The sequence below is a fragment of the Palaemon carinicauda genome, chromosome 8, assembly GCF_036898095.1.
Source record: "Palaemon carinicauda isolate YSFRI2023 chromosome 8, ASM3689809v2, whole genome shotgun sequence".
Classification (NCBI taxonomy): Eukaryota; Metazoa; Arthropoda; class Malacostraca; order Decapoda; family Palaemonidae; genus Palaemon; species Palaemon carinicauda.
Window position 1 is genome coordinate 101,724,959 of NC_090732.1, and position 10,000 is coordinate 101,734,958.

Genomic DNA, 10,000 nt, shown 5'->3' on the forward strand with positions numbered 1-10,000 from the left:
TTTTGGCTCATTTCATGAATTGGACATTTTGCTTGACCGTGATCTTGACCTTTGACCTTGCCTTTTTAAAATTTAATAATTTTCAGCTTTTTACATAATAGTCAAGCCCTGCAAGTTTCATTACTCTACGATTAAGATTTTGACATGGAAGGTGTTCACAAACAAACACACAAACACGCGGTAAAACATAACATCCTTCCATATTCGTTCGCTGAGGTAATAAGATAAAATACAACAAAAAAGTTGAACAATAAGAGAAATGATAGAAAAACCTTGCCAGCTAACTAGCATTGTCGAATATTCAAATGGCCCTCAAGCAAAATTTGCGTAAATGAAATTCCATGTAGTGGTTGTGATGTAAGACACATTAGGCAAAGTGGTAAAATGTTGGCAGAAACATTAAACCAACATAAATATTACGTTCGAGTTGGTAATATGGCCAAGGCGCTTATTGGTCACATGCATGAATATAATCATTTTAATAAACTGGAAGAATTCTAAAGAGCTGCTCTACTGTATAGATGTCGTAAAAGGAAATGTTATAGAATCTAGAATTATAAAGATGAAGTCTAAATGAGTTTTTGATATTAGTGCAGGCCTACATATATCTAGATCATCACTAAATGTGAACTAAGTTTTAAGTGTATTGGAATACTGCTAATTGTTTTCAGTTTTTTTATTTGTTCAAATTGACCATTTTTAGAGCCAATGATGCATATACCCTAGCAGGTTAGTTGCAACTACCTAGTGTCTCAAAATTCATCGGCCAGAGCTTGAAATATAAATATTTTACGTCCTTCTTTGAAGTTTTTCATAAAATAGATAATAGGTTTCGTATATCAGTATAACACGACCGTATGAATGGATAATGATGTAAACTTTCTTTTCAATCGTATTTGTTTGACTGGCAACAGATGTCTCGCTGATTAACACTCTTCCATCCAAATACTCTAGTTATTGACTTTTGTATGTAACCTTTTAAGAGGTGCTACAAATGGGTCCTCGGGTGACAACAAATTCTTTCTCTGAAAGAGCCATTCACGAGAGGAGAGGACAAATAATACATGCTTGAAATACAGTGATGTCAAATATTATTTGTTGAATGTTCTTGTAAAACCTCAAATATTATGGAAAATGGCTTTAGTATAAATAATAAGGCAAAATGACCGTAAGCAGAAGAGCAATGGATGAAATTTACAAGGAGTGCACCTAGGAGTATATAGATATGCTTGGCCAAGAAAAATACCAATTAGCAAAAAATTAAAGAAATTGAGAAAAAAAAAGAATAATGTTCCCCGACATATAAGTATTAATTGAGACAGATGATGAAATATCTAAAAGCATGCGAACTTAGGTTTGATTACGAATGCGTCTTATTTAGAAAACCTAGATACCTCCTCCGAGACGAGTGAATCTTATCAAAATTGTTCATGAAAATTTAGGTTATAAGAGTTTATAAATATGTTTGACCAAGACAAATAGCAATTAGCAGAAGATAAAAAAAAAGAGTTGAGAAAAAAGAATATTACCCGACATAGAAGTATTAACTGAGACAGATGATGAAATATCTAAAATCATGCAAACTTAGGTTATGAATACGAATAAATCTTATTTACAAAACATGGATACCTCCTCCGAGACCAATGAATCACATTAAAATTAGACATGACAATTTAAGTTGTAGGTGTGTCAGGTGAGTCATCCATTATATGCAAGTCACAACAATCGAGTTATTGGCAATTTTTTTTTGTATATTTGCTATTATTATGTTAAACTAACATGAACGATGTTAAATCACACGAGATGGAGTTATAAAGACTTACCTGAGAAAACAACAGTATTAAATTTTCTTCTTTCTAATGGTGGAATCCAAGTAACCAAGCATCTTGTCAAAGAAGGCATAACGTAGCCCTGTAGGGAATCAAAGAAATGACGTCAATTTAGTTGCTGTAAGGGTCTGTGCAAATATATACTACAACATGCAGTACAGTAGACATTATAGTACAGTAGATTAGGACAAAATCATTCAGATTGTGAAGAAAATGTGAAAATATACATGCGGGCTCAATTTTCAATGCTCTTTCACATAAAAAACGGGACACACGTGATATTACCAAAATTTAAGCCGCCATCTTTCTTTTCAAAATAGCCGTCAACATAGAACAATTTAGTCAATTTTTCACCCACTGTGGCATATAATTCGTTGTTTTCATGTGTTAACTTGATATTTTCACACTCAAAGCATCTATTGCAATTAACTTAACTTTATTCTTTCATGTGGAATATTCCAATAATAAAACCAAAAGAAAAAAGTGATAAATTTCCTCAGAAGACAAGCTTTCAAGTAGATTAGATATGTCTCTGGAACGACCAAGCACTATAAAACACAATTCAACTTGGAAGATCAAAAGTGCAATATATACATGAGCATTAATACTTTTTCCGAGTAACATTACATACATGTCAAATAATGAATATTAGTACACCAGTAACATGGAAATAACTAAAGTGAGGATAATGCGGAGACAAGCCATTGAGTCGGTACTCTGACTGGAAGCATTTTCGTGTATATTATCTCGGTACATTGAAGTGATACATTTGAACATTTACAAGGGGGTTTGCATGCCTTTTTGCACCTATATTTGATAAGTTCTTTGCATGACTTGGTTGCTTCTGGAAATACAGTCCAGAAGAGTACCCAGTGGTCACTCGAAATCTTGGTCCATCCACAAGCTGACGGTGATTGTAGTCGTTGATTAGCCTCGAATAACTGTGCCCAGACATATCCTGCCTGATAACTATCTTGATATGCTCATTGAGAGCAGCATTTGTTGGGAATATTCAATTCAGTTGCCTCTCTTTTGCAAACAAATGCTTCCTTACTTGGATGATATGTTATGTCCCTTGTCCTGTCATACAGAATTACTGTATGACAAGCCTTTCTACATGGTGCATGTTGTCATCTGTGATGCAATTGGGCCTTTCAGAAAGACACACAAATGTGCCAGAAACATAAGGGAATGCTGACCAAGTATCCCAGATGTTTACTTTTCCGATACTACTGAATGCCGAGGTGTCACATCAAGTAAAGGCATGGAAAAATGGAAGTGCTCTGGCCTTTTGCTGTCCAAATTTACTGGCTTTGAACTGATATCAGTCTATAGGTCTTCTTTACAGCAAAGACAATCCATAATTCATCCGGTGCCACTTTGGGTTGTTATCTACAATGGAAACATATCTACACTGTACTGCATTGTATAATTGTTTGATCTCTACACAGTACAGATATGATAAAGAATATACAAAATAAACTATGAAATTAGAATATAGAAGTTATATTATTTTAATTTTAGACTATCTACATAATAAATATGGAGACATGATTAAAATTTTATCAAAATACAAAAAGCATATGGTGATAATGAAACTAGAATATAAAAATTCAAGTCAAGACCTTTCATTAGCTTGTATATGTGCTCTAGTGATATCTTGTGAAAATTGGCGACTGCTAGGATCAAGACATCCATGTCAGCTGATTTGATATGTACTTTCCTGTGGTGCTTTTGTGTACAGTGATAAGCATGCAAGATTAGCCTTGTGGCGGCTTCCTTGTGACTGCAAGGAGCAAGGATAGGGCATGTGTCACCCCCATGTGATGCGAGAACACCTGTTCCTTCAGTGCAACAGAACTCTTTCCCTGTTCTTTGGGATTGGTATAGCACTACTATTTCGGAGATGGCTTGCAGATCCTCTCTTTTGTCTTGTTGAACCCTTCAGGCTACCTTCGTTGTATTGATCCCATACCGAATCCAGACGCTATGTGGCCTGGAGTTTTTTCAGTACATAAAATATAAACACTTGTTCAGCATAGTCAAGAAATGTAGTACAGGTTTTCAGAAGCAATATATCGACCAACACACCTCCATGTAGAATGTTTGCATTTACAAATGGTGAGAGATAGTCTGGTGGTGTAAGAAGCTTATCAAAGCATTTAGTAAGGTCTGATTATTTCCTGTCTAACCTCACCCATATCAGAGAGAGAGAAGGTGGCGTGCCATGGTTTTCATTTCTGAAAAACTCATCCATGTCTCCATTGCGAGATTTATATGAGATGTACCACCAACAAATAGCTCATAGTTATTTTTCAGAGTGCCTCGTGGGTGATGTCTTATAGAATAAGGTCAGTTTGTTTTAGGAAAAGATATCTGATATTGGGGTAACTCGTTGCTCTAACCATTCAGCAACAAATTAGTCACACTGGAATTGTCCAATCGACTCTACAGTCCTGACACTGGCCGCGGCACTTTCACCCATAACTCCCTTGTTTTCGATTTGGACTACATCATTACTGTCAGCTGTGAATGGATCTCCCAATTTTTGTAATGTTGTGACCATTGATATCACAGGGGCAGCAAATTTTGTTTGCACAGAATGTGATTAATCGTGGTGCTTAGTTGATTTTGTCCGAGTTGTTTCACATGAAGTTTCAAGTGGATCATTTACCTGAGCAATTTTGGGCCAGTTATGAGCCACTCAATTGAAGCCCACTGAATTTGTTTAGTGGTATCAAACAAAAGTCGATCCATGGTTATAACAGGCATTTGACCAGGGCGTAAATTGTTGATGTCCTTTTCCAACATTTTCATTACATGTAATATTGTTGCAGCATTGTGGGCTGGTTTAGTGAACAATGGCCTGAGTGCTATACAGGATAGCAGTGTAAAATTAACAGCCTGCTATGCTAGAGATACTCGTTAAGGCATCAAATTGCAAGAATCTGAGATGTGAATCTGTTTTCTGATGATGCTGTTCACCATCGTCTACCTGAAACTAAAAAAAAAAAAATAGTCTACCACCACCACAGGAAAAAAACACATTATACTACATGGGTAAAGGATATAATCATTAATGATTCGTACTCATCATTGTGCGATACTAGTGTTTCAGGTGGAGAAGACGACATTCCGTTTGACTTGCTGCATCTGCAAAGGATTCATTGTCATTATTATGCACAGGCTCTCTAACATTGATGTAAGGTTAGTATAGTGAGTTACGACATTAGTTGGCTTTCAAATAGGACAACATGAGGCAAAGTATATACACATAGAAGAATTCTGATCTACATTTAAAAAGAAAAAAAGATGATAAACAATCATCTTATCCCCATCATATTTAAATCAGTTGAAGTACTACCAACATCCTTTTTTATCATTAAGAAGGGAAAATAACGTGTTTATCTGTTCTCCATTAGATTCATTGAATGTAAAAACATTAGATTGATATACTTAAACAAAAAATTTGTCCTAGAGACTGAAAAATTAGACAAATTGTTTTGTGCCGGCAGCCATTTTCAAAAGTAAGATGGCTACATAAATTTTGGCGATATCACGTATGTCCCATTTTTATGTGAAAGAGCATTGAAAATTTAACCCATATGCAAATTTTCACACTTTCGTCACAGTATGAACAATTCTTGGAAAAATGTAAGCTAAGCAACCGAATTATTAGGTAAGATAGGATGCAGGTGGGCGTCTCATAAATACCACTGATTAGATATTGCATGACTCATATAAATTTCAAATATTGAGTGATCACTGTAGATAATCAGATTATGAATACATGTGAAGATTTGAAGAATTATTGCCTGAAAATCTTGTCACCAATTATGAGGTATATTGATCTTTAAAGAACGCAGTCCCACATAAAAGGCTACAGATTATCACAAGGGCATTGATTACTCCCATGGCTAGTAGTCCAAATCAAGAAGTCAGCTATTTTTTAGTTCATTCTGGTGGGTTAATTGATCTAAGTGTGAATTATGAGTCCAGTAGTCAGTTAGTACTAGTGGACCCATTAGGGATGGATAAGAAAATGAGATAGGAACCTATTCCCAAAACATAGACGAGGAATGTAAAAGTGGCTTTTTAGGAGTTCCCATGAAAGGAAAAATTTGCGATAAAGAAGAGATTTTACTATACTGTCTCATCCTGGAGTGTGTGAAAGAACAATTTGATAGATGTAAAGATGAGGTATGATCATTATTTACTGGATGAAAAGATTAACATAAGTAAAAATACAAGTTTAAAAGAATGGAAAAAAAACGGGCTATAAATTTATTCAAGAAAAGATGATTTAATAAGTAGGAAAACAAATCATATAAGGAGAAATTGGATAAAGTATGGGATGTTAAAGACAAAGGTAGACAGAGTAGATGAGGTGTATGAATAATTTCATGTCAGGGTCTTAAGGACAGCACAGAATGTATTTTGGTATGGGATTGTATTATGAGGAATTAGAAATGGCAATCTGTCGGAGGAGGAGGTATAGGGAGTAAAAGAAAAAAGAACCTGAAGTGTGTTATATCTTCTCGTATATATTATGTATTTTTTTCTTATCTAAGATTAACTTCACATCAATACTAGGGAAATTGAGAACTGAAACTCGCTGGCAACTATTAAAAGTATTTCATCCGAATATTTAGAAAACATAAGTCTTGTAGAAACTCTTCCTATTCCTGAATATGAATTTATTGCCATTGTAGTCGCATGTCAATGAAAGCATTGTTTGTGGCAATAATCATGCCGAAGAAAATTCACAGTGGCCAACATCTCGTCCTACTGTAACATGCATTATTTGAGACTGCAATACTGATTAAAGGTCTCGAAACCCTCTTTGGCACCATTATAGAAAATCTGCACATCTGATTACTACCCAATTATACTATTCCATAGTGGCTCTTGGGAGGATGTAGGACTTCTGTCACATTGTCCCCACTAAATCTGTCCCAAAATCCTTCAAGGACAAATTCAAAGACAGGAATGTAAACCAATAATTAGTAGAACCAGTTTTACATCTCCAAATTGCCATCACAAGAGCCATCGTAAAACATTCCTCTAAGGTCATCCCCCTTGGGAGGATTTTATATCCTTTTCCTAGATAATGGATTGCATTATACATGCAATACAATTCTGCACTACATACCATTACTATCTGCTTGTCATACATGTTGGAGAAGAAGCATTTGATAATTAGAATATATCAAAAGAGTGTTACATAAAACAGAATTTTTTGATCCATATAAAACAGCTTACATATAAGGTTTATATATAACTTACCTAAAGGATTTATTAGGTAAGTAATTTTTAAAGGGGTACCTCCCAAAAATTGCAAACAGATATTCATTAATAGTTAGATAAGTTCGTTGCTAATAATTACTGTATGTATACATTGCTTTACCAAATTGACCAATAAATTTCACAAGTGTACCAACTTATCTTCCTTCTTTCTTGTTACTCTGGTGGCACTATCATCAAACCTAATAGCCTGTATCAAGAAGGCAATATTCCACCTCCTGAAGGCTTACAGTTCCATGATATCCATGTCTCATACAATGTGGTTGTCAGACTTCTTGCACTTCTGCCTAATGGCAGCAATCTTGTTGTTGGGATGGAGACATATTCTCTCCATCATTATTTCATCAATGCACACCCCAAAAACACCTGAAGGCTTGGTTTCTATATTTACCTTAGTGGTAAAGTAAACCTTAGGGATATAACGGGTGCCATACCTGGATAAGCTGGGGTTCGGGTCTCTGTGCCATATACTTCTATCCTTACCCCTTAAACAAAAAAAAATACTAACAGAAAGTCCCAGTTCATAATTTATCCTCTTCATATACTTTGAAGGGCTGGGTTGCATGAGGGAAGCGTTTTGCTTCGGGATAGGATTATCAATGTCTTCGTTACTGCCTTCTTTGTCTTCCCCTCTCAGCACTTACAAGTTTATCCCAACAATACAAACTGACTGAGACTGATCCAATACAGGTCCTTTTTATAGAAAATATTGCAGATTATGTATTGGAAGAAGTTGAAAGGGCTGATTAGGAACTCTCGGGTGCAAAATGGTATTTGACCTTTGGTTCGTCTACGACGGAATCTACGTGTTCTGCGTCAACTACTACATCTGGCTGTTCTTCCTCAAACCCATCACTTGCAGTTTAAAAGTGCAACAGATAACTATTGACCAATGGGCGAGAGACACAACTGAATGTGTAAAAAAAGAATAACAAAATGTTTAAAAAAAAAAAATTGGTCTGCTAAACTTAACCATTCAGCTGGTAACTGCAGGTTCCAGCTTGTTAACCAGCTATTTTCCTGAAGTGTCTAAAAGTTTCAATATTACTCAACTCATAGTATTTAAGATATTAAACCGTAATATAAACATTTCACAGGGTATGAATGTGTTACTTACTTGGTACCTCGCAGACAAATGTAACCCAAATACCTCAAAAACAAAAAAATACGTGAGACAAAGTGAAAATGCGCCAGTGTGGAGCTGAGCATTAATGGGTTGGTCTTACACATAACTGAATTAACACAAGGTCAGAAAACATGTTTTAGCGCATTGCATTTGCCACTTCTTTTTTTTTTTTTTTTTCTTTTTTTTCTTTTTTTTTGTGAGGTGCCATCGCCTATAACAGGGAAAGGTTTGAAGTTGAAAAACAAGCTAGTATACATGCATAGTCTTTCTTAAAAGTAGCTATAAATTGCAGGCGATTTTTTAATTAAGGGCATATTTTGGGTGGTGTACGTACACACGGACACCTAATTAAAGAATAGTGAAAAGCAGCTTCATTTCCTAACTTGTTTTATCTTTTATTTCATGTATAAATGGTATGATGTCGAGATTCTCTATGTTTTATGATGGAGAAAAATTACTTATAGCACCTTCGGTTGAGATTATGCTTCAGCCAAGCCTCGCAATTTATGAATCATCTAGTAATTTATGAGAGTGCGAATTTATGCTGTTTGAACTGTAACCGTTATCAGTTTTTTTTATTGATTTATTTTTTTATTTTTTTTTATTGATTTTTTTTTTTTAAGAATAAGTTGCATGACAAATAGTAGCAGAACAGATTTCATAGTGACGAACTTTTATATTAACTGTGATAGCTAATAATATTTAATTATCCAATCAGTAATTTCTTGAGTACTCAATGTAATCCTTACCTTGAATACAGACAGACACATGATCGTTCATTTATATAACTTAATAATAAACCTATCTAGACAGCCAATTTAGTGAATATTCTATAAATCAAAGGTCACATAAAATAAGTAAAGAAAAACTAAGATTATTAAATTCCTATGAAAGTAGGTTATTGCAACATTCACCAGCCCTTTAATGTCCTTTTAATTTCATGACTAGAAGTTATATTAAATCCTGAATGAAAAAGAACTGATGAAATACTCGGAGGTCGTCTTCTCTTTGATCGTATCGTATCAGCTCTGAACCCAATGCAGAATTTAACTTTCCATTATCCTTAATCTGATTAGATCTGAGGCATCTGGAACGTAATGAAAATTTCAAATATTTTATACTCTCTTTCCGCAACTTTATTTTTCCAGAGAGAGAGAGAGAGAGAGAGAGAGAGAGAGAGAGAGAGAGAGAGAGAGAGAGAGAGAGAGAGAGAGAGAGAGAGAGAGAATCTTTTTTTCTTAGATTCTTGTTCCTTCCCAGAGAATGAGAATTTGTAAATTTATATCTATAATTCCATGTATTTTTAGTTTTCTACTTTGATTTACAAACGAAAGCAAGTACTGATGATATTTCTTTGTGTTAATTCAGCCCACTGCATTATTATTATTATTATTATTATTATTATTATTATTATTATTATTATTATTATTATTATTATTATTATTATTAGCTAAGCTGGAACCATAGTTTGAAAAGTATGATGCAACAACTCTAAGGGCTCCAAAATGGAAATTAGCCCGGTCAGGAAATGGAAATAGAAAAGTAATGAGTAAAAAATATGAGACATCGTAAGACCAGCAACAACGTAAAAATAGATCTGTTATACTGTATATAAACTATGAAAAGAGACTTGTGTCAACCTGTTCAACGTAAAAACATTCGCTGCAAATTTTAGCTTCTGAAGTTTCATCGATTCAAGTGCCAGAATAGGAAGGTCATTCTACCAATTTGGTCACAGGTT

At 34.6% G+C, this 10,000-nt stretch overlaps 1 pseudogene; it reads right to left on the reverse strand.

The window, feature by feature from the left end:
- LOC137645392 (sialin-like) overlaps nucleotides 1-10,000 on the reverse strand; it is a 57,941-nt pseudogene that overhangs the window by 31,168 nt on the left and 16,773 nt on the right.